This window comes from Anomalospiza imberbis, chromosome 5 (genome assembly GCF_031753505.1).
Source record: "Anomalospiza imberbis isolate Cuckoo-Finch-1a 21T00152 chromosome 5, ASM3175350v1, whole genome shotgun sequence".
Lineage (NCBI taxonomy): Eukaryota > Metazoa > Chordata > Aves > Passeriformes > Viduidae > Anomalospiza > Anomalospiza imberbis.
The window spans coordinates 8,059,060-8,086,361 of NC_089685.1; the positions used below are offsets into that span (position 1 = coordinate 8,059,060).

Genomic DNA, 27,302 nt, shown 5'->3' on the forward strand with positions numbered 1-27,302 from the left:
GGATAATATTTAGAACAGACACAATCAACCACTCATCCCCTGCCCTGATTTATGCTGTACACTTTGGATAACACTCAAGCAGTAGCGGAAGTTGTCAAAGCTTTGCCTATCTTTTAAGCCCTGGGCAAGGATGGAAGAGGCTTGAATGAAACACTGACTATAATACACTCTGCTGCTGTGCATAGTAGTTATAGACACATTAATATGCTTCTCTGGAAATACTTTTGACCTCTAGGTGTTCAGAGCCTCAGTTTAGTCCTGCTTTTGCCATGAATAAGAGCTTTTTGCCTATGAGGCACCATAGAGAGTGGCTACTACAGCTGATTTACAGTGTGACTGAGGCTTAAGGAAACACCCAGAAATACACAGCTGGAAGAGGAGAGAATATCAGAAGACAAGGAAGACTGGATGTATCACAGGTGAATAAGAAAATACTCAGCTTAAAAGAAAGCCATGAGGTTACGACATGTGTTCACTAAGACACATAAGTGGTAATGGTGACAAGAAGAGAATTTTTGTTTGATGGCATAGTTCTTGCTGGGATAAGAATGATGACTGGTAGGTGAGGTAACTTATTCACATAATGTTTAATAGTTTTGGCATAACTCAAAGAAAATATAGTCCTCTTCTCTAGGCTTTTAGTAATTTATTAGGCTCTGGGCCACCCAGTTTCACCAGCAAACAAGTTCCCTGTAGGCAGCAGTGGGGGGTACTGGTGGGATTATTCTTTAGGCAGCAATAACACAATTTTTTTTCCAGATAGGTCAGTGATTTTCAAACTAATTTTCCTTTGCTTCTCAATGGGGGGTCCTTGGGATAGGACACAGCAAGAATTATTTAGCTCTATGGCTCCCAGGAACTATAGCCCCTGTTTTCTGCTTCTGCGTGTGCGGTCCATCTGTGCCCCTAATCAAAATTACTTCTAGGACAGATAGAAACTTCTTGACTCTTAACTGCCACTGCTTCTTGTGGGAATCTGCCTGGCAATATGCCCACTCTTCCATTCTCTTTGTCTCTAGTTTGAGAACTCTGATCCTAAGACAGGTTTTGCTTATTTATACATATATTTATATGTATTTTTTAAAATTTTAAGTTAAATTAATTGGTTTCCTGAAGCTTTCAACTTCCTTGAGGAGTTTGGAGTTGATCTGGTGAATAATTTCAAACTATTTGCTTTGCTAGTGTCTTCTTTATTTCTCCCCTCTCCTTTTGTATTTTAAATTCTCCTCCCTCATCTTCGTGATATTACATTGACAGCTTGGGAGGGTGGGGGAGGAAAGGAACAACCCCTTTTTATCTTCTCATTTCCCTGTGTTATCTCTACTACTCTTAACACTGAGAGAAACCATTGTAATATTGTCATACTTTTTCACTGGCACAGATTCAATGCTCTGAAAAGCAACCTCACGCTCTCTGAATGGCATCTCTATTTGCCAGGAAATCACTTATTTACTCATGAATGGCTACACCCCTTGCTGAAACTGTCAGGTGTTCTAAACACATATGGAACTTCTTTGAGATATGGAGATTTTGGCTTAGCTGGCATCTTGACTAAGAGGCAGTACATACAATCAAAGTGGAAAGGGTCTCCTTGAATTAAATACAAATGTTTACAAAAAAGTTTAAAACAAGAGCTTAAAGAAAAAGGGGAGAAACTCATCAAGGATAATTTCTTCTTTACTCTGTTTTGAAAAACAATTCTCAGTCAGGTAAACCAGGCAGTCACAAGAAAACATGCCTATGTCTGTTTTGGACTCCAAAAAGTTATTTTCTTAATGAATCCTCCACTTAATCAGGTGTTATTTGCTCCACATAGTTACCAGTGTGGTATGTTATTGCCATCCTAGGCAAACCTGGTACAGAGAGAAATTAAACAAGTCCATCACCAAATAATCACAAAATGTTAAGCATTTTTAGTAAGTGATCAAGTATTGTCAAGAAATCAAAGCAACTGAAAAATGCTACAGGATAAGTATAGTAAAAAGTTTAAGGAAATAAATATGATTTGGTATTTATGAGATGTGCAAGTGCTTTCAAGAACTTTCCTGACATCCGTCCTGACAAAAGTAATGCTCTTGTAGACATTGGCGTGCCTACTGCAATGCCTGGCCAAAAAGCCTTCATATACAGAGAAGGATGATAAACAGGAAGTCTGTAGAAGAGAAAATTCTCTGGAATTAATTACCTGATTGACTGTAATAAAAGCAGGCTCATTCAGGGTGAAGCTGGTTTTCTGTTGTCTTTGTCCTGGCAGAGATTAGAATTAGCTGAAACAGAAGGTAGTACTTGAATGCTCATGTCCATATTCTGAAATTAAGATAATATCACCTAGCTTCTTAAATTATTTCTAGGTTCCAACTGATTTTTTTAAGGTAAAATTACCATCTTATGAAAAGGGTATTCAGTTAAAATTCATATGCTGAAAAAACACATTCCCTGAAATTTAAGTGCTAGCAAGTGCATTACAACTAAAGACCTGAGACAATTAAATAGCAATGATAACAAAAAAGCACATCGGTATTTTTGTATCTTTTTAAACTCTTAAAATTGTGAAAAATAAATTAATCTTTCATCCATTTAATGTGAGCAGGCGATTATTAAATGCACTACTAGGCAAATTCATACCTTTATCTACAAAATCTTATCTCTTTAAATAACATAACATTTATATGCTGACCTTTCAAGAAGAAACCACTGGAAGATATTGGAGATTATAAACTTCATTGTGAATGCTCTAATACTGAGACACATTCAAATGCTTTGCTATAAAAGAACTCTTTTTGGATGATAATTTTAGCCAGCCATAAAAATTACTAAGCCCAACTCCACCTTCTGTGTCTAACACTGCACAATTGTACTGTCAGTCAGTACACACAATACTGAGATTTTGATATTTGAAAGTGCTTATATGACTGAATTAAGCTCATTAAAATATTGCCAACTTGACATCTTCACGGACAATGCATTATGGTCTAATACAGATGCACTTAACCCAGTTTAACCCTCATTTTGCTTGTGAGAATAAATCTTTTGATTTTATCACTGTAAAGAATAAAATTCTGTGTGTGCCATTGCTTTGAATAGGTTGGGTAAAAAAACAACTCAAACCAATCCAGCACTCCCAACACTGACCGTGCTTTAATCACACTCACAAGCACAGGCAAGAGAGGGCCTTAAATTTTCAGAGCACGTCCCAGTGGAAACATTAAAGATCTTGCTAGTGGAAATGGGCTATCTAATACCACAATAAATATAAATCTGCCTGGAAAGATCATGATTAGCCTGGAAGTTTAACAAATTGAGACACTTGCTTTTGGTTAGGAGAAAGCTTTCAGGTTCCTCAAGTGTTACCTACCCAACATTCATTTCATCTCATGCAACACTTCTAGATTTATGTTAAACTGAGATGTACAAGATCTTTTATTTTTCATTCTTTTTTTTAGTTAAACAAAATGTTTAGTGTTCCTGTGACTGAGGGTAGATGAATTAAAAAGCAAGCTTTATTGGGATATATAATTTGTAAAGCATGTTTGATCAAAAAGAAGGAATTAAAATTAATAGTTAAACTGTTGCAGTCCTTCAGTTTTATATTGCTGTTATCAGATCTAGAAAAATGACAATGAACCATGCTCTATATGGTTTTAAATTTGGCCAGTATGTAATATGATGTATTACTTCAAATAAGTGTTTTGAGTGAATCTTATCTGTGAGAAGACATTTGCAAGTCTTATGTTAATATAAATATACATTTCAGACCTTATAATTTCACTTGTGCACAACAAATAAATCATTGTTTGAGAGTAGAATATGAGAATTTTTATCCAAACCATTATTTTTTCCTATTAGAGTAGACAATAAAGTTCTGAAATAATCTTCCACATGTCTGATGAAAATGGACTTGTAGGAAAGAAAAGGTTTTTTTCTCTGATGAAATAAAAGAAGACTGTGTTTATTAGATGATATTTGGGGATTTGAAACAATCAATCTTCTGAAGAAATCCAGGAAATACTGTTCTGGTTGTAAAACTACCAAATTTCTAATATTTGGCTGATCATTCTGAGACTTTTTGTTCAAAATTTGGATCTTACACTGGATTGTTACCAACAGTTATATTCATTAGTAATATCAATACCAGTATGTTCTTGGTTACTTCTAATGCTTTTGTCTCTTCTGGATACAGCTTCAAATCATACTTTACTTTGTGTTGCCTTTATATGTGTTAAGGATTCAAATTATTCATACACAGTGTAAGTAAGTGAATGCTATAACTGACAAAATCTCAACATCAAAACCTTGTGGCTGGTCACCTGAGACTCTCTTTGCACACAGCAGAGCTTGTTAGCAGAGATATATTTCATCACATCTTAAAATAAATGTCAAAAATAGGTCAAGTGTATCACACCCTGGAAGTCCTTAATTCTGTCTATTGACATTTGCAAACTCAGCTCTTGATGTCTGCTGCAGAAATCTGAGCACAAGTGTTTATACTTTCATTGTCAGATATGATTAGGAACTTGAAAATAGCACTGAAGTGATTGGAGAAACATTCCTGAGGCCTCTATTCCAAATCTGTCCAGCTATTGAAGAGAGGTATTTATTCACAATGAGAATTTGAAAAAAAAAATCAGCCTAGAACTATGGTAATTTTATTTTCTCTGACTTTGGGATTCCAGTGTCACTCACAGGGGCACAGGTTTATGTGTGCTGATTGCAAAACTCCTGAAAAGGCAGTGCAGCCTGGCATGATAGCTAATGAGCACCAAGTTCACATTTTGTCAGTAGTACAGACTTGTTGCATCGCGGGGTAGGGTTCAGATTAGGGGTTCTGATATATGTTGGTCTTACCATCTCCAACCCTTGACCAGATCATCGAGGACTGCACCCTGAAGTCACACCTGATGATAGAGGAAGCCCCGAAGAAGCACAAGAACAAGCTGGTCGCCTCAGCTGCTGCTCCTCCAAGGAATTCAGCCCCAAAGCAATTCCCACCTAAACACTGGTGCTTCCACTGTCATCAAGAGGGACATTTTCTGGCTCACTGCCCATTTCTAGGGACTATACCACCCAGGGCTGTGGGAGGAGAGAGGGGGGATGGGAACCCTACAACTTCAAAAAACTGAGTGCGAACTTGCCTCACGCACTGATAAAAATGAGGCAAGTTGCGGTGCCGCAAGAGGAGCCGCAATGTACCACGTAGTTCTATCTGTAAGCGGCTGCCTCTCAACTACTGACAACAGGGATCCTTATCATCTGCGACTCACTAATCCTGTCCATTTTCGTTCCCAGGACTGGCAGTTCTTCATAGTAGATGCAGAGCTTCTGTCGCACATCTGCTGGTGTGAAGTCAGGAGGAAAGAAGACCTCTTGAACTGCAGGTACCTCATTGTCAGGGACACAAAGAACACACCACTAGAAATAGAGGTCCCTCTGGTAATATCCACCCTTAATCCTTCTATCTCTTGGCACGCTGTGTCCACCCCTCCTCTTCCTACCTAAGGACCAAGTTATTGCACAAGCAATTCCTATTCCTTGTGTCTTGTGCAATGACCTGGAACTCTCAGTCTTTTATGCTGGGAAGTTGGGAGAGGAAAAACCCCTTGTATGGTGCAAACTTAAGTGCAAGGGGCACTCAATACATCTTCAGGGGATGATGGACACAGGGGCAGATGTGACAGTCACCCCCCCACACAAGTGGCCGTCACACTGGGAGCTACAAAGCGTGGCCACGCCAGTCTTAGCACTAGGCAGGCCCCAGCCAGCGAGACAATCCAAAAACATCATCCAAATGCAGGGCCAAATGGACTGCTGGCCTCAGTATGTCCGTTTGTGATCAACTGCAAATTCACCTCATGGGGGAGAGATGCTATGTCCCAGTAGGGAACCAAATTGGAATTTCCAGCCCTCCGGCATTTTTAGGTGCGGCCACTGAAGAGCGCCCCACACAGAAATTGACATGGCTCACAGATAAGCCAATCTGGGAGGGGCAGTGGCTGCTGAATAAGCAGAAACTGCAGGTGCTCACAAAACTAGTGGGCAAGGAATTGGCAGAAGGACACATCGTAGAAACAAACAGCCCCTGGAACTCTCCGGTGTTTGTAATTAGAAAAACAGGGAGGGACAGGTGGCGACTCCTCCACGATTTAAGAAAGATCAATGAGGCTGTGAAAGACATGGGCTCTCTCCAACCGTGTATGACATCTCCATCTATGCTACCCCAAAATTATAATTTGGCTGTGATTGATATCAAGGATTGTTTCTTCCAAATCCTTTTCCATCCGGATGATGCCCCTCGCTTTGCCTTCTCTGTACCCTCCATCAACAGAGAAGCCCCAGTGAAGTGCTACCACTGGACAGTACTACCACAGGGTCTCAAATGTTCCCCTACTATATGCCAGTGGTATGTCGCCAGGGTTCTGTCCCCAGTGCGTGCCAAGTGGACATCCTGTATTTTCTATCACTACATGGATGACGTGCTGATTTGTGCCCCTGACGGCGAGGTCCTACAAGTAGCTCTGGAGGACACTGTTAGGGCCTTGTTGGTGGCAGGATTTGAGTTACAGAAGGAAAAAGTACAGTTGCTGCCACTCTGGAACTATCTAGGCCTAGAAATTAAAAACAAGACAATCAGGCCTCAGCAAATTCAGTTAAATGACAACCCTAAAATGCTGAATGACCTCCAGTGCCTGTGCGGATCATTAAATTGGATCAGACCATGGCTGGGGCTCACCACGAGGGAACTGTCCCCTCTTTTTGACTTGTTAGCAGAAAGGGAGGGGGATGAGGGTTTAGGTTCCCCGAGAGTCCTGACCCGGGAGGCCAGAGCCGCACTCGAGAAGGTCCAAACCACCATCGCGAGCAGGCAGGCCCATCGCTGCCATTAACCAGGGCTGCCATTCCTCTTCATCATCCTAGGTGAGTTACCCCATTTTTATGGAATGATATTCCAGTGGGACAAGGGTCAACGGGACCCCCTCTTAATAACAGAGTGGGTGTTCCTTGGCTACAGACAGTCCAAGAGTATCACCAGACCACAAGAGCTGATGGCGCAGCTCATAATACGGGCCAGGGCTCGTCTGCAAGTACTAGCGGGTTGTGACTTCACATGTATCCACCTCCCCATCAAAATATCCACGGGGAAGGTGACCAAAGAGATTTTCAAACACCTTTTGAGACAAAATGAGAATTTACAGCTTCTCAGGCCAAATTCAGATCGGACATCCTGGCCATCACTTGTTCAACACCAAATTCAAATTGTTACCAAAAGAAATACAAAGTAAAAGACCACTCAGAGCCCTGATAGTGTTCACAGATGGGTCAGGGAAGTCCCACAAGTCGGTGGTGACTTGGAAGGACCCAGAGACTCACTTGTGGGACTCTGATGTTAAGACAGTAGAAGGTTCCCCACAGGTGGCGGAGTTGGATGCTGTAGTGAGGGCTTTTGAGAAATTTAACCAGCCTTTTAATCTGGTAACAGATTCGGCATATGTAGCAGGAGCAGTGTCTAGAGCTGAGCATGCAGTCAAAAAAGAAGTCCCAAATCAGGTCATCTTCAGGTTGCTCACAGAATTAGTACACCTGGTTTCTAACCGTGAGCATCCCTTTTATGTGGTACATGTGAGATCACACACGGATCTACCAGGCTTTATTGACAAGGGGAACTGTAGAGCAGATGCCTTGGCAGCCCCAGTACAGCTGGGAGGCCAGCCAAACATAGTCGAGAAGGCCAAGCTCAGCCTTCAGCAGTTCCATCAGAATGCCCTGGGTCTGGTACGCCAGTTCCATCTGCGGCGTGACCAAGCCAGGGAAATTGTGGCCTCACACCCCAACTGTCAGGAGGCGGCTTTACCAACACTAGGAGCAGGTGTGAATCCCAGAAGTCTCCGCAGTTGTGAAGTATGGCAGACGGACATCACCAAAGTCCCTGAATTCGGGAAGCTCAGGAATGTCCATGTAACCATGGACACCTTCTCGGGAGCTGTTTTTGCCTCAGCCCACATAGGGGAAAGGGCCACAGATGTGAGAAAACACCTTATACACGCTTTTGCCACCTTGGGGGACCCAACCACAATTAAAACTGACAATGGTCCAGCCTATACTTCCATGGTGTTCAGCAACTTCCTACAGGAATGGGGGGTCCAATATAAGACCAGGATTCCCCACTCCCCCACCGGCCAGGCCATAATAGAGAGGACTTATCAGACGCTGAAACAGGTCCTCCGGAAGCAGCAGGGAGGTGTGCGAGTGCTGTCACCGCACGAGAGGCTTTGCAAAGCGTTATTTACCATCATTTTTTTAAACTGTTTCTTTGACAGGCAAGAACCGCCAGCCCTGAGGCATTTCAAGCAACATCAGGAGCTCCAGCCAGAGGAGCGGCCTCCCGTGTTAGTGAGGGATCCGGACTCTAAAGAAATCCAGGGTCCATTCCCACTTTTGACTTGGGGATGGGGATATGCCTGCGTATCCATACCCTCAGGAGTCAAATGGGTCCCCAGGAGGCATGTTAAACCTTATACACCAGGGCAGTCAGTGAGTCAGAACAATAAGGTGCCTGTGGATGCAACCAGTGATCCCACCAATCAAGGGGTTGCATCCAATCGTAAACGCTGCAAGGACAGAAGGGACTCTATATCTCCCTAAAAAACATTTTTCTTTCCAGCTACCTCAGTCCAGCTATTCCCCCAGTTCATATGTTTTGAATAAAGCTGTTTTCCCAATCCCCCTATTCCCAAACACCCAAAGAAGAACCAGTCCCAGCATCATCTCCAGGCTCTCTCCATCTGCAAAGGGCAGCCGTTGCAGCAGCATAAGAAAATACCAGGAGTAGGAGCTGAGTGAAGAAGTGACCACACAAGCAGTGAAGTCCAAACAGCCGTCCTTTTTTATATATTAAAAAATAGGGATATGTTGCATCCTGGGGTAGGGTTCAGATTAGGGGTTCTGATATATGTTAGTTAGCTGGTTCTGTGTACCCCTTTGTACACCCCTATTCCCCCCACGGTCACTTACCATTGGAGCTTCCCCTTGTCACTCCAGTAGCCACCCCCCGTTCCTTCCTGAGACTTCCCTGTCAGTTACCCTGTCCCTGCAACCCCATGCACACCGGAGCCCTGTGTCCGCCCCTGTTGCGTCCCCGTTGGTTACCCCGGTCCACGTCACTCCCTCGTAGCCTGCCCCCATTGGGCGAGGGGGGCTTCTGCCTCCCTTGGCCCGCCCCCTATAAAACCCCATTCCCTCCTTTGTTTGGAGCCATTTCCGTCCGCACGGCGCTGGGGAGTGAATCACACTTCTCTGTCACAGCTCCATGCAACACTAAAGCCCTCCAGCCAACCACGCAGACAGAGTGGACAATTCCTTCCCTCTTTGCCTCGCCCCTCGCACATGGCAGCAGAACACGGCCAGGCCAGCCCACCCCGGTGCACGGAACGCAGAAGCACCCGGGAGCAAGCAGCGGCCCTGGGTCCTGCCGAGAAGCAGCGCTATTCCAGGCTCTCCGGAGCTGCGTGGGACTGGGGGAAAGAATGCAACGCCGCACAGGCTGGACTCAGCAATGAAAGAAATGTTACATGATAACAAGTATTCTGCCTGACATGAAAAGTCATGAAAGAAAGAAAGAAAGCAATAGAAGAGTTCAAAAAGTATGGAACTCTTTAAAGTACTGAAATTACCCCCTGATATTTAGAACAGTTAAGCTGAAGACAAAGAGTTTTGATCAGAGATGGTAAAGAAACTAATTGTTGCAGCAGAGAACACAATAGGATGAGAGAAGATAAAATCACAAGCAAAATAGGGCCAAGTGTTTCTTTCTGTGTCTTTTGGAGTTTCTGATAATTGACAGCTCTTGGATTCAAACCAAAAGTCTTGCTGTACTTGATATAAAGATAACCCCAATAGCTTGGAGGGAGTTTCATGAGTGTATCTTATCTCACTTCATGAAAACAGTATGTATTTTTAACTGATGACAAGTTCATTTCTGAGAAAGGTGTGCAAAATATGACTGATTTCCAAATACGATAAGAAAATAAGGTAGTGTTTAGTTTAGAAGGTGTGTCTGACAGCAAGCTTTAATTTATATGCCCAAAAGCCTTGGAAAATCTGGGGTGGGGGAAATAAACCTTAACAAAAATAGAACAACCATAATTCTGAGGTATAATTTACCTGAATTAAAGAAGCAATACATATCATGCCTTGTTTTGAGCAGAGTCTCTGGATGTATAGAGATTAGATCCAGCAGCAATTAAGCCATTGCCTCTGGAACACTGCACATTTTCAGGTATGTAACACAGGATAAGGAAAAAAAATGGATTTATTCAACTATATGAGAAAGAGAGAAAGAAAATAAAGAAAGAAAAGAAAGAAAAGAAAGACAAGAAAGAAAGAAAAGAAAGAAAAGAAAGAAAAGAAAAGAAAGACAAGAAAGAAAGAAAGAGAAAGAAAGAAAGAAGGAAAGAGAAAAAAAGAAAAGAAAGGAAAGAAAGGAAAGAAAGGAAAGAAAGGAAAGAAAGGAAAGAAAGGAAGAAAGGAAGAAAGAAAGGAAGAAAGGAAGAAAGAAAGAAAGAAAGAAAAAAGAAAGAAAGAAAAAAGAAAGAAAAAGAAAGAAAGAAAGAAAAAAAGAAAAAAAAGAAAAAAAAGAAAGAAAGAAAGAAAGAAAGAAAGAAAGAAAGAAAGAAAGAAAGAAAGAAAGAAAGAAAGAAAGAAAGAAAGAAAGAAAGAAAGAAAGAAAGAAAGAAAGAAAGAAAGAAAGACACATGTATGTTGTTTATCCGGTATTCAAAAATCATACTATCAGTATGTGGAATACAAGACTGAATTATCATTGTTTAACTCATTACTGTCTGCCACTCTCTGAAAAGAATGGATATTTTTAGCCCACCAGTTGTGAGGTTATAAATTATTTGTGAGATTTTTAAACTGATTTGTGTTGCTTCACATCTGAAACAGGTTGAGCTCAAATATGAATGTGCAATAACTATGCTAAATCCTAATTAGGTTGTGTACTCAAGTCACTGAGCCATTGGATCTACACTCAGTCACTTAGGAGCATGCAGTACTTCTTTTATGTCTGTGGACAAAATAACCTTGATTTCACCCAGAAACAAATCTGTAAACTGTCTAGGACAACTTTCCAATTCCAAATCAACATGATTTTTGAAGATGACAACAAAGGAAATCTGCATTCATAAAGGGCAGACAGGCCAGTTTCTGAGAAGTTATATTTTACTGCTTGAACAGATTCAATCAGGTCAAAAGCACAGACTTTCAAAGTATCACATGGATTAGAAATTTGCAGTGTTCATTTCTAGTTTTTTTGTTTGGTTTGGTTTTTTCTTTCTCCTTATTTACAAAATCTGATGTACAGGGAAACAGGTCTTGAAGTTTCATTAAAACTAATTCTGGTGCACCTCTCTTCAAGAAAGACTGTCCCTGAAGACAACAAAACCATAAAAGATCATTAAAATCTCATTAAATGCAGACTTTTCTGGAAAAGTCTGAAAAAACTGAGGTTCAGGGTCATTGGACTCCTCACTGTAATGCTAAAAGTTTAGCCCAGCTAAAGCTCTGGGACTTCAGTGAATCAGGAATTACAGTCTACCAGATGAATCACTCTTCCAAGGGAGACATGGAAGCTGTGGCTTAACTGGTTTTTTACAGGGAAAGAGAGTTTAGGGAAAAAAACACTTAACCCTTTCTTGGAGTTAGCAGAATGGTCATTAAACTGAAATGCTTCAAAACAATCTGAGTTCAATAAACCTCTCCTGAATTAATGTTGTTAATTAAGTTTTCCAACAAGCTTTAAAGAAAAACATGAAATATTTCCATTTCTGGGTCTTTCAAATCATAGTCACTGAAAGGAAAATGCATTTATAAATTTCTTTCCAATGTAAATTAACCAGGTTTTGTGTACACACAAGGGTACATTTATAAAGAGAAATGAGAAGGAGTTTTGACTGCTCAACAGCCAACAGACTTATCTGCTCCCAGCAGTCTCCTCGGTGTTGAAACACTGCTCTTGTGTCTAAATGGAAAGCAAAAAGTGACCTGTTTAAAGAAAATTCTGGTGTTAGTGTGGGGTTCTCATGAAAGGTGGGGCTTTTAAAGGAAACAAGCTAACTTCCTATATGCAATTACCAGCATGCTATGTTTTTTCCTTTAAATCTACAGTTAAACATGAGCCTGCTTGGCTGCATTAAAAGATGCAATCTGTTCCAGTTACAGTAACCTGCAGCAAATATTTCACAACTGAGAGCTGTGGAGGCATTGAATCCAGACCTGAAACATTAATATCCTTAAACACATAAACAACTTCAGTGTCAAAGATTGTTTTCCCACAAAGTCTCATTAAGCTATTAAAATTCACACCTGAGGCTGCAGGGTAGGGTTGTTAACAGCTGACTTGGAATAAAGTATACACCAGATAGGGTTTATTCTATTAAACTGACTTGTCAGAAGTAGTTTCTCTTTGTATTCTTTCCATAGAGCTTGATGTATGAAATGAATGTCTTAACACAGTAAATGAAACTTGATACTTTTTGTTTTAAACATGAATCTGCATACACATAATTGATGGTATGGCTGTGTTTTTCATGATGCAACAACACTTTGCATAGTTACCAGCCACTAATGAGGTTTTAAGAAACTGCATTTTTAAAAGTCAGGCTATGTGTGCTCATGGAATGTATCTGGCAGCCTCAGAGAAAGCCTGTCACACTAAACAAGTTATTTTTCTGTGAGTTATCTGATAAGTGTCCTGTATCCATGCAGAGCTCTAATGTAAATCTTCAAAAAATGTAAGAAAGCCTCAATATGATCACAATATGGTCCTGGGTGCTTTGTAAAGCCAACAACTCTTCCAGCCAACTTAATATTCCAGCCCTGGGAGGGACTCCTCCCTGTGTTTTGGGAGCTCTACAAGTTGTTTCTGAAATTCCAATATAATTACTAGCTTTATACCAGAAATCCCATGGAAGAGGCCTGATTGGAATGTATGCATTTTCAAAAACTCTATGGTGTTTTAAGGGCTTCTTTTTGTAGCTCTATTTAATGGATCTGACTCCAACCTCAGCCTTACAAGAACAGAAATACTTTCCTTTCCCACATGTCAAAATATGGTCACTTGTGCAGCTTCAGAGAGATTATATTCATATTCCTTTCCATGCTGCTTCTCATGCCACATCCACAGGGCCATCCATTTAACTTTCAAAGCATTCCTTAAAATTGTTCCCGGGGCTGCTTACAAATAAGCAAGCTAACATCAAGATAAGACCTTTGACCACTATTAGTGATCACAAGATACACCAATATTATTTAATTTCCTTAAAAGCCCTTGGCTGCCTCAGCATACCAATTTCATCTCCACATTTATTTTTCAGCCTTTGGTTGTATGGATTTAAGGTCCAGTAGGCCTCCTCTTGTCATTCAATGTAGATGCTGTGACATTTTATAAAAATAGACTTGGCAGGGCATTTAGATCAAGATTGTTAGATTTACAAGAAAGACATTTTCATGTGCTGTAGTTAATATCCTTTCTTATTTATTAACAATATAGTCAACATCCTCAATAGGATTTGAGGCCATACAATTCACTTTTAAAGAGACAAAATAAATTCAACTCAGTATCTCAGATTTAGGCACCTAAAGCCATCTGGGATGCTTGAGAGTATCAAGTATAGAGACAAAACTGATAGATCTGACACACTACCAATGATCTTCTGAAGCAACACTTCAGGTGATTCCAAATTAAATTACACTGGAGGTTTAAATTGCATCCTTAGTCTGAATTCCACATTTTGCATGTAGAAGGTAATCTAGATGATGTAAATTTATTATATCGTTAAGGAGAGCCAAAGAATCTGTGGCAGAAAAAAAAAAAAAAAAAAAAAAAGGGCAATTCATATGAGTGCTGAGCTACCTGGAGCCCATTAAATATTATCTCTGTTTAGATGCATATCCAAAATTCTTCTTTTCTGTAGACACATTCCTGGAGTTGTACATTCATTCATTTGGTCTTCCCCAGTCTGGCAAACTCTCTATTTTTAAACCCATGCAATTTCTGTGATTAATGCCTGATGCCAAGACCAAGGGAAAAGCACTTCTCAGAACTATTTCCCTCTAAAGCACTCAGTCTATGGTGTAGATAAAAGGTACCAGCTGGACAAATTGCTTGTATCTTTCCTTCCAGAAGAGAACACTTTCTGAAAGTCTAGTAAAGAAGACTTATTCTGATCTAGCTGGTGGTTAAACTGGTTCTGATCTAGTAATTGTTCTTTTAAAATACACTTTCTACAGGACTGTAGCCTAAATTTAGCATAGTGAATGTTTTTGTTCAAAGGCCACACTAGTCAACAATTTCCAGTGCTGGAAAATATTATAAAAATTACTGGGAACAGCAGGCTGTCTGTTTTTTCCAAAAGCATTAGAAATTACCAGCTCTGAAATGAGACCCAGGCTCCCTGCTAGCCTGGAAATGGAATAAGAACCACCTATTTCTCCAATACAGTTCTTGAACTAATTCTGGCTTCTGGTTGGAAACATAATTAATTTTCCTTTCATTTTTACATTCTTGAAAGTTTTTTTGATTAAAACTGGGAGGTGACATGACAGGAGAATGCCAACTTGGTGCTGCTTGTTTCTTGAGAACAAGAAAACCAGTTCCCTGATGGAGACCTCATGGAAAAGTTCTGTAAGTCTGAGGGAAGGGATGGGCTGAAGGAGAGAGGGAGATGGGACAACTGGAAGAGAAAAAGGGATATTAGTAAAAGAGGAAGATGAAAACAGAAAGCTGCAAAGTAGAAACTGGAAATTTTTTGGGTTGCTGCTTCCAGAATTTTGTCTGAAAAGGAGGACTTGCTCCTTTCATGTAAGGAGTAAGTTTGGGAAAGCAAGTAGAGGCAGAAATGGTTTCTGGCCTAACATTTCACAGCAGCTTGGCTGAGCCGTAGACAGTTTTACAGTGGAGATGAAACAAGTTTGGAGGCAGGCTTGAGCATGGAATAGAGGTAAACTCCAAAAGCCCCAGGTTTTTTAAGAAAAACAAGAGGTTGTGTAAGATTTTAAAGAGCATCTGGATTAGAGACCTTGGCTATGTTATTATGATTTGTAGATATACAAAGTGCCATTGCTATGAGCTGATAATCAATGTTTTTCAGAAATGAAGGTGAAAATCTTTCAGTGAAAGATTATCAGATTCATCTCTGTACAAATAGCAACTGTTATCTATCTCAGAGGCTTTAAGTAAATGTTAATATTTGCATAATTGCAGACAAACATATTTAATGAATAGGAAACTTTGACATGTTCTGAAAAAGTTTCTTAAAAGAAAACCAACCCCAAACTCAAAAAATAGCAGAAAAAACAACTAAAATCCTGCATGGGAAGCATTTCATTTTAGTTTATTCCATCCTCTATTAGTTTAAAGGAAAACATTTTATTATAGAAACATGGTTTAAGAATAAATCTCTGTTCAAGTCACCACTGGAGTAGTTACTTAATTTCCATTGGCACCTGTGGGACCCAAGCACATGATTCATATTAGACAGATGCTTAAGTGCTTCCCTGAATAGGACTGTGACACAGTGACCCAGCCCCAAAAGTGTATTAATGTATTATATGCAGTCTCTATAATATGCCAGTAAACCAGAAATAAAATGGCTTCTTGTGCCAAAAACATCTCATGATATGTAGCTTACAGAATGGTACATTGTAGATTTACTACTGTAATTCATTTTTATCACTGCAGTTCAGCTGATTTCCTGACAGAAAAGGTAAACAGGACAGAGGAACCATCACTCCGTGATTCCTCAGTACCTAAAGAGATTTATTCTCAAATAAGCTTAGGAACATTCCTTCTGCATTCTGATAGACAGTAAGGAGATTGAAGAAAGGCCATGCTATTCCTGGGGCTCTCAAACAGTAGAGAAATAAAAGGATTCCTGAGACATAGATTGTAACTTTGTCAGCGCTCAGCAGAAAATCCTCAAATGTAAGTGAAAAACAGAAACGCAGTGAAAGAATAAATTCATTCAGGAACTCCTCCATTCACTAATTTAGAAATACCCTCCCATATGACAGCTAGGATAAGACACATTTTAAGATTGTTTCCTTATTTTTATAAATTTATTTTGTAGATGCTTCCAGTTCTGTAACTAAGTATCTTATTCTTTTGCTTAGCTGGAATACAAATTGTCTTCCTATTAAGTCCAGAGTTCAAAATGATTAGATAAATCTGAGGGAGTACATAATACATATTCAAGCAAAAAGCCCAAATAAATCAGTGTTGCAAGTAAGTTCTTCCTATTGTCTTCCTATTAAGTCCAGAGTTCAAAATGATTAGATAAATCTGAGGGAGTACATAATACATATTCAAGCAAAAAGCCCAAATAAATCAGTGTTGCAAGTAAGTTCATTGCAGGGTCTGTATTTTGAGGGGAATTAGGGGATTGAAAGCAATGGTATGCTCTTGCTAAATTCCAATGCTTGGATCAAGGTCTGAAGGAAACAGGAGTTGCTCCTAGATGGTAACAGGCAATTCATGAATTAGAACTACACTTTTCTCAGGGAAATAAACCCTGAACTGCTCATTGCATTGAAAAGTGCTCCAGCTGGAAAACTAGGATGGAAAAAAACCCAGACAACTGGAGCTGTAGAAGTGACAGTATGTGGGTGAGGATGTGCAGGAGATGAATTCAACAAGGTGAAGTCCATCTTCTGATACAAGGGCTCTTGATGCCTGAGTCCCAAGAATGGCAACATGTGCACTGAGGAACAAAAATGCCCCAACTGTGAATTTCAGACGTTTAGTGTTGAAGAGGATTTAAACAACAAGGTTTAAATTACTGTGTTTAAATTGATTACCACAGTTTCTGAATTGAACCTGAATTTTGGTACAATGACTGAATTGTATTCTAACTGATGAAAAATATACATGACTGTTTCCCATGCTGCTGCCAAATAGTCACTGTTCACATAGCATTAATACTTGCTATTTTTCCAAACGGACTACAACATACATTTGGTCTGACCTGACTAAATTTTTAAAAATTTTTTAATGGAAAATGATTCTATTTTATATATTGCTAAGATGGGCCTGCAGGTAAACTTTCTAAATCCTCTTATCTTCATTGAAATTCCCCCAAAGAAATGGGGGAGGTGAGCTTGATTCCCACCTTACTCAATCCAGCCCTAGAGACTTGGTTTGGTGGTGATTACCTTCTCTCAGAGGACTCACAAAGACAACTGCTTTGAATTCCTGGGTTGATACAGATCTGAAATCATCACCCACCTCCCTCTTTTTTACCTTCCAAAGAATAAACAGAATTGCACACAACCATTTAAATGAGCTTAAAGTGAAATGTGTTAAAATATTTCCCACTAAAGTCTTGTTGAGGAAAACCTGTTCTGTAACTCAGGCATGTCCAATTCCACAGTAAACATGCATGTTCTGTTTTCACACAAAAGTCCTGGTAGGAAATATTAAAAGAGAATACAAGAATTCTCTAAAAAAAACATTACAAATGCTCTAGTTTGATTGCAGTTGTATTTGAGTGCCTAAAGCATCACTACTATGTTCCTTTGTGAATCAAAGGGTATTTTTATTTTTAGATATTCTTTCAGCCACTGATGGAATTTCTAATCAACAGGAACAACTTCATCCTTTGTTATCTTCTATAAATGATAAAAAAGCTCCTATTTACATCGAGGGGACACAGAGCAGAATTTCACAAATTGCAGGAGAAGGTTGTGAACGTCCACGATGTCTAATGTTAAATGTAATTTAAGGGTTTCTAGTATAATGTGGGATTGAAGATGCTTTGCATAAAGAAAAAGGCAAATCACATCCATTGTCTCAGTGCATTTACTTGCAAATGCAGATCTGACCAGCCAGGTGTCCAGAAACAGTAACGTGTCCCAAACACATTACCTGTGTCTGAAAGTAGGAGCAAATGAGGGAAGTTTGCTCCTTTCTTACTTCATTTGGTCTTGCTTTGTCTTTCTTCATAAGCCAAACTAAATATCAGGTGTATAAAAACCACTTGGAAGTGATAAAAACAGTAAAATACCACAATGCATTTCTTGACTAGGGTGCTTCTCCCAAAGCAGAGCTCTTTTGGAATATGGTGTTGGCACTCCAAGCCTGTATCCAGGCAGGGACTGTGAGCTGGGTGATAAGGCACTTCCTCCAACTCAGACTTTTTCTCTTCCAATCTGTCAGATATTATTTGTCCATTTCCCTGCATCATTGTGAGTCTTAATCACTTAGGACAATGCTCATATGATCATCAGTGGAGAAAGGTTAAGGGTCTTAATGTGCCCCAAGCAGTATAAAAGCTTCAGAGAAGAGGTTCAGTGACTGAACAATATTATCTTAAAGGATAAAGATGCTATTTTCTCCTTAATGTATACAACTAGATGTGCTTTTACTATAATGAGCAGAAGTGACTGTAAAGGTTATTGATAATACTCTGTATTTATAGAACCATTTAGAAATATTCCTATCTCTTCCCATCACTGTGGAGGAGTTTTACAATCCTTTCCTTTCATCAGGGTGGCTAATGACACAATTTCTTCTACAAAGTTTTTGGAACATGAGTAGAACTTGGAACAATAGTCAGGAATTTCGTTGTACATGGTTAGGCTGTTATGTATTCTTCAGAATTATTAAAACCTTTATCTACTCAGGGACTTTAGTGAGACTTTAGTTCCATACATATAAATTAAATTACTTAGATAAAATATCTCTGAGATTGAGCAGCTTCAAGAACTTACTGTCCTTGGTCTAATTATCAAAACAATCATCACCTAGCTAGCTGATATTTCAGGTTCTAGGTTTAGCAGCATTTGACATCTCACACTCTCTTTGTGTTCCTATTTTAAAGCAGTGAAAATCAGATGGCCCACTACTGTTTTAGCAGGCATTTTAATGGGTCATGGAACTTTTTTCCTCTGAAGTGCCAATTTTGATACAACACACACCCTAAATTAAAGAGTTCCAGTAAAAGGATCAGGGCAGTCAACTTGGCTTCAAATTGATGTACGTTGGCCTAGCACACTGAGTAAATCCTCAGCAGGATGGTGCTAAGATACCAGAGATACTCTACCACTGGCATCCAAAGTACTTGCAGAAAATAGTCTTTTCACCATAGACACATCTGAGCTACAGAAGGGCTCAAGTCTAAGTCATGTAGTTGTGGAGGCCTGTGAAGCTTTTGTATACATTGTGTATGAAAGGGCTATTTCAGGCTCTGGGATGTCAATTTGGCACTTCTTCAAGAATGTGAGAAGCAGGCTTAAATGAAAAATTCAAAGTTCTGTAATAGCTTATTTTTCCACATAATAAGAGACAAAAAACTTTAAAACTTTTTTACTGAAAGCAAAAACTTTTGTCCAAATAAATAATTCTAAAAGAAACAAAGTCTCTCTTCTTTTTTTTTTTTTTTTTTTTTCCCGCATGATGTGATCAAGTACATTTGTCATGAGTAATTTGTAAATGCATACTTTTAACACTGTGTTGGTCACAAGATTTGTACACTGCAAAGCCCAGTAAAACCTCAGAAAAAGCCTGGAAAACAGATCCTTGCTCATTGTAACTAGAGCAAGGAACAGACTGATATCTGAGCAGTGAGCTAACAAATGACCCATTACAGAGGTTATTTAAATGTTTGCAATAAAAATGGTAATGCCTCTTTAGGTACTTCCAATGGCAACACAGGAGTTTGAATTCTCTGTTGTAACAACAAAATGCTACACGATTTAATGAGAAGAGTCTGAACTATTAAACCCTACAAAGGTCACATTAATTGAAATCCATGTGTAAGCCATTTAACTGGAACTTGGTTTTTTTAATCTGGAAGTTGATTTTTCCTGTTTTGTGGTTAGAGTCTATCATTATCTAAATGTTTACACAATAACATTGATACAGTTTCTCATTTTTGAGTGAATGTATAACCTACTTTTTGCATATCATGATAGCTATCACATTTCTGGTTTTTGTTTACCTTTAGCTTAGTATTTTTAAATATCAAGCACTGGTAACATAGTCACTAGCAGTAGAACATTGCCTCCATACACAATCCTAAGGGTATGGATCTGCACCACAAATTCACAGTAAAATAAGTACTTTAATATTCTGTGCCTTATTAAAAACAAAACAAAACAAAACCAAAAAAACAGTGGTTTTAGGGTATATCAAGTGTGAAGGGCTTTCTTTGGAGCTGAGAGACCCTGAACTCCAGGCTGGAGGTGAGAAGGTTTACCTTGTTCACCTCACATATATAGTGGGATTTTATAGGTACTGTAGTCTAGACTCCCTCTGTGCACTGACAGGTCCAGAAGATGACTCAGGTCACCCATTACAATATAATCCATTGAGTGCAGTCTGTTACACATAAAGGGAGTTGAATAATGCTGCAAGTGTCTTTAAAACACAAAAGAAAGCATTTTTAATGATGGTTTTCTGAGTGTGGAGGCTCTGGAAAGCTTCAGTTAATTTACTTTGTTATGAAATATTTTGTGTTCACAGAGAGTTAATGAATACTGACACCTGAAAGTCTTGGAGAACTAAGTATTGGAAACACATCATCTTACTGTACATTCCTAGAGTCAACCAATGCCCCTTATCAGTCACTGGATAAGCAGTTCCACTGTCTAGGACTTATTTTCCTTAAATTAAGATTGTTTCATATGGTCCTCAGAAATCTAGCACAGCAAGCCAAGCTAATAGCTTTATGCTTCATTTGCCTGAAACAATTATTCTGGTCTTTTCACTTGGAGAATTTTTTCACTCAGTGGTGATGACTGGAGTTTGGCTGACTTTTTTTATGTCTGGTCACTCTAAAGTTTTGTTATCTGGTACATGGATAAAACTCCATACAAACCAATCTAAGGTAAACAAAACAAAATGAAACTTTAGAAGAATGGAAACAAACAAATGGGAATTGGAGAAGTGTTCCATGGGATGTACAGCATCTGCAGGCTTGCTATGCTGAACATTTCAGATAAAGAGCTGAGAACTTTAGCCAATTTCTTTACCTCTCCTCTACAATTTCATGTTCATTTTTGTATCATGGACATAAACCTATCTGCTGCAAAAACACACAGAAAATTATTTCTATAAAGCTGAAATTGTTGTGGTAAACAACACTCTTACTTCATGCAAGTAGAAAAACTCAGAGCAGTTTTACAGTACCATAACTAGAAAGAGTTCTTTAGCAGAAAACTTTGCTTTGTAACTGGAATGTATAAGGGAATAAGTGATGGAGCTTCAGCAAAGCAAAGAATATTCATAGCAAACATCTGTCTGTACCGTAGGTTTATAACTAATATAGAATAATTTAAACTTAAGTCACATTCTCTCTTGTAATTAGTTAACGTGATTCCAGACCATTCTGGCTTGTAGCCATTAAGACTACTAAACCCTGAGCAAAGGTTCATGTTTTTAGATCTCTCTTTCCACTGGTGATGACCCTTTCAGGGAAACTATTAAACCAGTGTTCTTCCTCACATTAGAGACAAGCAGCACAATTTTCTCTTTCATGCCTTTCCAGATCTCATTCTTCTGTTAGGCTAAATTCATAGCTCTGTGTACGAGATCCAACACCTATCAATGATCACGTTTGCCCTTTCCTATGGGCAATCTGTCAGCTGTCATCTGCCACATTTTACCATCATGCATTTTTAATTAGAATATTGAATGACTATCTTGGTATTATCCTTTTACTTTAGCATCTTAAAAATCATTGTATTACTTATATCGAGCTGAAAAACTAGAGAAGAAAATATATACCAGAACAAGATGAAATTATTTTCAGAGACTAATTGATAGATATTCTGAATAGGAATCACAGAAGTTTCCTTACTGTTACTTCCATGACCTAAACCAGGATAGTGTTGTCACATACAATGAAAAATAAAAAAAAACCCAAATTTTTACTTTGAATTTGAAAACTGGGAGAAAACAAAAACTGTTAACAGCTAGGCAGTTAGCAGTTTGTAGGTCTCAGGTCTAAATCTGGACACCTAAATTTAGGAGACTGTGATGTAAGTATCTTCAGGTCTGTGAGAGACATTGTTCTCTCTGTCATAGAAGTCAGTGGAGACCTAGCACAGGATTTAGTCTGGTTTGATGTCTGGTGGCATTTCAGGTTCCTTGTGGCAGCTGTTTGGCCTCTCCCTGCCTATTGAGAAGGACGTGGCACCCCTGTGAGTCTTTTGTTGTATCTCGTAGTCCTGTAAAAATCTCAGACTCCCTACAGCATTTCAACTGGTCTCAGACACCCACATTTAGGTAAATTAATTGAATACAGTCTAATCTAATCTAATCTAATCCCATTTGAAATATTTCATAGAATCTCAGCCAGGCTTCAGTTGCCACTGTCATACATCTCCCCATTGTTCTGTATCATCTGATAAGCAGCATGTCTTGTGTGGCACGAGATGCATATACATCATGCAAATGATTCATGGCATAAATGTCTGCTCTCAGAGGAGCTGAATGGCTTTTTCACGTGCTATCAACAGTAGTCTATCAAAATCTCTGTTAATAATTATGAGATCTTAGACACCTACTGAACATATAAAGGTGTGCATATATGTTCCTAAATTTAGACACATTTTATACAACTAAAATCTGCACTACATTAAATTTTATTCATGCCAGTCTTTTGATAGTTCTAAATAGGCCTGCAGAGGGACAGGCTTTCCACCTATCCTTGTTCAAATACTCAGATCCAGGAGAACAGCTGGGAGTGTATCCATGCAAGTCAGCAGTGGACAGTGGTAGCTGGTAGCACTCCATGCTCACACCCTCGAGACCAGCTGACCCGTGGTTTTGGCTTTGTGCTCCACAGTCAAAAAACATCCTAGAAGGTGCTCAGTTCAAAAGTGCTGTATTTTGCTGCCTAAAGACTTGTTAGAAAGCAGTTCCAAGCGGAATGCTGTCCATGATGGGAGTCTGGTCTTAGTCTGATGGAAGTAATAGCAGGTGTGGAGAGATCCCTTTGGAAACAAAATGGACCAGCACAGTTTTTTGTGTTAATGCAACATGTGTTCTTAGTTTCATTTGCATGAAACCTTTTCTGTCCATGTGCATTTATGCAATTGAAGAGAAAAGCTAACATTATGTAAAATAACACAATGCAACTTTTGGAAAGCAAAGTGTGTACTTGGGAGACAGCTGTTCACATCAAGGCCTAGTTGGATTTTTTTTTTAATACCAAGGCAACTAACTCAGTAAAACCAATGAACAATCTTTTTGTTGTAACTGAACAAGATTTATCCCGTGCTGTCTCATTTTTACAGCTGCATAGGGTGCTTATAAGGGTCAGGATTCTGTCCTTTTTTTTTTTTTTCCCTATTCCCCACAGTCTCAGCTTTTAATCAGCAAGGTCACAAAATCCTCTGGGGGAAAAATACAGAAATTAGCCAAGAATTTGTTCTTGCTCCTCTGGATTTTTGTATTTAGGAACTACAAGCTTTTCTTTGAGCAGCATGAGCACAGTGTTTTTACTTTCTGACACTGAGAGGTTTTTGGAAATGCTTGATGTGATTTGAGTTCACTCTGTGCCTCTTTCTGTCTGCCTGGAAATAGTGCTTGATATTTCCAATGTATGTACTTCAGGTGTTTGAAAACTGAATGGTAATAAAAACAAACAAATAAACAACAAAAAAAACCCCACAAGCCAACAGTAGAACACATTCAGAGAGAAGGAACACAAAGCATGGAGGAACTCTGTTGGAATCTAATGGTGAAGATGGGAACTACATTAACAGCTCTGAGGAGAAACCTTGTATCTTGTTCAATTTGGATTTTTCTTGGGAATGTTTGGCAACATTTCTGTTTAAGTTAGCTTGTTGTAACCTGGAAGAACTCACAGCTTTAACAATATTCATCTGTGAAAATCTGAACAACCTAATTATGTTTAGGCATGCCTGGGCTGAGGTGTTACCCTAATTTAAGGCAACATTTTGTGGCTTAGCAGTGCAATAGTCACAAACCATTAGGAAACATAGAAGAGACTATTAAGTCTCCTCCTAGGAGGAAGAACTGTGTGTGGTCCTTCATCCTACATGTACTCTCAGTAAAATGCAGAAATCACAGGAAAATAAAGATGATTAGTGGAGCAAGAGAACTCAGCACAGTGAATGGCAGCTCACATTTCTGGGTCAGCTGGAACTTAGATGTGTCCTTACTAAATTTCATGACTTGTCAAAGCCTTGGAAATTGTAAATTGTGAATGGAGCATTAATATAAAGAGTGCCTGGGAAGGAGCCAGTTGCCCATGCAGTTGCTTCCCAAGAAATTAAAGAAGACTTAAAATGTTTTCGGAAGTACTTTGGGCAAAGAATAACTTCTGATTGTATAAAATGCTGCTTTTTATTGCTGTGCATTTCTAAGTCCACATTCAAAAAATGGTGTATTTGTCTCCTTGATTGCAGGAGCACCTAGACAGTTCACTATAATTTTACCAAGATACTCATTGGGAGATATAATTCGTTTTTATTAGTGATCCTAGAAACCTAACCTGGCCTATAAAACTGTCTAGCTGAAGGATTACACATATATAACTTTATTTACTCTTTTCAACTTTACCTGGCAAACATTTCACAACTGCACACTGTGTTTCAGTGGAAAGTAATCATTGTACTGCCAATGTCTTAGAAGAGGGTCTCCATCCTCAGCTGTAAATTTACCAGTCTTCAGTGAGCAACACTGATTAATCCCAGATGAGTACGTGATTCTCAAAAGCCATGGTCACAGTGTTGCAGATCTGGGATGGAAAACGAGGGGTCACATTTCTGTTTAGAGTGGCACATTCACATCTCCGGCTGTCTTGTGCTTTGCATACCTTAAAATCAACAACTGTCTTACCTAACCTGGAAGGAATAAAGGAAAACAAAACAATACCCCCACAAAACACTCTTGTGAAATGAGGAAGATTAGAAACTTGCCAGTATGGCCTTTGTATCTGTCATATCTTGCTGACTATTTTGCATTCCTATGCTATTGCAGCAATTTCTAAGTATGAAACTTCCTTTTCAGTGGTGTGTGTGGTGGGAAGTTATAAATTAGACCTATAGACAAATACAAATCTGACGCAGAATGTTAGTGTGGATTATTCAGAGTAAAAGAAGGAGCTGTCTTTACTAGACCTGTCAGTGACTCTGCTATCCCACCCAAATTATTAGATAATGATCTGTAGGAAAGAAATCTGTGCTGGCAACCAGCAGAAGTAGCATTAATGGGTGTTTTTTACTTCCATATTTAAAAAAAAATCTTTCAACACGAGCATGGTTTAGAGGGTGTCTGGGGACTTAACTGAAATATGTCCATTTCACTCACATTGTGGTAAAAACACATCTGAGCATGATCTTTTTCCAGCTTGTAGAAGGAAAGTGACTTAGGAAGCAAAATTCTGCTTTAAGGAGTTAAACCTCTGATCACATACTTTGTTCCCACTCCGTGTGACACTTTAAGCTGCCTTTCCAGTTTTCCTCTTACTTGAAAATTCTCTTGCAATTGGGGAGATGGTGCTCTGGTGATTAAACACAGATTTTAGTGGCTTGCTTTATTAACAATGTCTCTGTTTCTGCCAAATGTTGTTATTGCTTCAGGATTCTCTGGTGTGTACCAAGAGCTGGCACATCTTCCTGCATTTGTTCTGGCACTTTTCAGTCCCCACGGTTCAGCAGCACAGGCTCAGGAGGAGTAATCCAGCAAAACGCCCCAGGGACAGAAATGCCAACCAAGCAAAGCCTGACTTGAGTAATGCAGCCAGCTTACTTGAACTGTCCTGGAAGATAGGAACTGAATAATGGAATTAAATTTTACAAAAGATACTATTAAAGAAAAATAAAAAAAAGAACAAAAATATTTGAATTGAGCTCAGTTTTAAAGCCAATGTGAGCCTGAGCAGGGAGCAGTGCATAGCTGCTCCCAGGACAGGGCAGGAATCAGTCAGGTCCACATTTTCCCTGAGAGCATGTCTGTCTTTCTTACAGACATTGATTGCTTTCTGCTTAGTTCTGGCTAGTAGAGATGACAGCTGCCTGCCATCCATTCCCACCCACCTGGTGATGGGGGAGGCAAATTTTGACCTTCCTTCCTCACAAACATCTGAACATCTTCCAGAAATGTGATTGTCCCCAGGAGGGACACTGACCTGTGTCCTCCTGGAGGAGAGCAGGAATGGTCTGTCCCCACCAAATGTGACGCAGGAGCACACAGAGGTTTAGGGACACAAACTAAAGTGTAAAGCTGAAAATGGAACAACTTCATGACTAAGAACACAAATTTGCACAAAACACTCTGAGCAGCAGTGTGGGAAGACATATGGACCACCAGGCTGTGATTTGAAGCCGTAGTTTTCCATGTGGAACCTGAAGTCTGTGCTGTGATCTGCAGTGTAATGGGGCGATCTCCAACCTGCAAGGTGCCTCAACCCAGAGATGTCCCTGTCACAGAGAACAGACACCTGGCTCTACTGAAAAGCAGCTTTGTTAAGCCAGCTTAGTCTCATTCTCCTGGAGAGACCAAACGTTCCAGTTCTGCTCCCACCCTAATCCTGGACTTGCAGAGAAGTGGCAATGAGGTCAATTTACCTTACCTGCAGTATGGGAATTATGGTTCTTGTTGAAAATGCTCTGTGATCTGCAGATAACTGTGAACAATTGATTTCTTTGTTCCCTGCTCAAAAGAGCTCTTGCTTCCATTTAAGAATAAAACTTTTTTCTCAGAACAGTAATTTTTTTTGTTCTATCCCCAATAACATTCTTTAAAAAATATTATTATATTAATTTTCATTTATTCAAACATGTGAATCATCTTATTAAATCTTTTACAATGCTTTCCCAAAAGCTTTTAAAAGAAATATAATTTTTCTGAAGAGTCACTTTTAACACAGTATTTCTATAAAAAGTAATATATTTCTTTAGATAGGACAGGTAATATTTTCTCTCTGACATCCTACTGACATTTTGACACTCTTCTGCTTCCCTCTGTTCTTGGATAACAGAAAACAACACTTAAGAAATTGCAGGGGATTTATTTACAGTGAGACATTCATCAGTGAGGTGGCAGTAGCCACTCTGGTACTCATTGCAATCGAATGAGCTTAAATAAATTCCCAAACAGCTGTGATGCCTCCTCTCTCCAGCTGCGCTGCCCATGACTATTTTAAAGATCATTAACAATACTCATGTAACAGCAGACTTACAATCACCATGCAATGTAAAGTTCCCTGACTAAACTAGCAATTTTCCATTACAATTCAAAATTGCTATTAATGGCAAGGATTTTCATATTTTAAAATATA

At 39.2% G+C, this 27,302-nt stretch overlaps 1 long non-coding RNA gene across 1 annotated transcript in view; it reads left to right on the forward strand.

Moving 5' to 3' along the window:
* Positions 1 to 26,471, forward strand: part of LOC137473685 (uncharacterized) — a 28,557-nt gene extending 2,086 nt beyond the window's left edge. Inside the window, exons 2-3 of the long non-coding RNA XR_010998932.1 lie at positions 14,587 to 14,677; positions 25,990 to 26,471. This is a non-coding gene — a long non-coding RNA (uncharacterized lncRNA). The remainder of the gene's footprint in view (positions 1 to 14,586; positions 14,678 to 25,989) is intronic.
* The last annotated feature ends 831 nt before the right edge of the window (positions 26,472 to 27,302 follow it).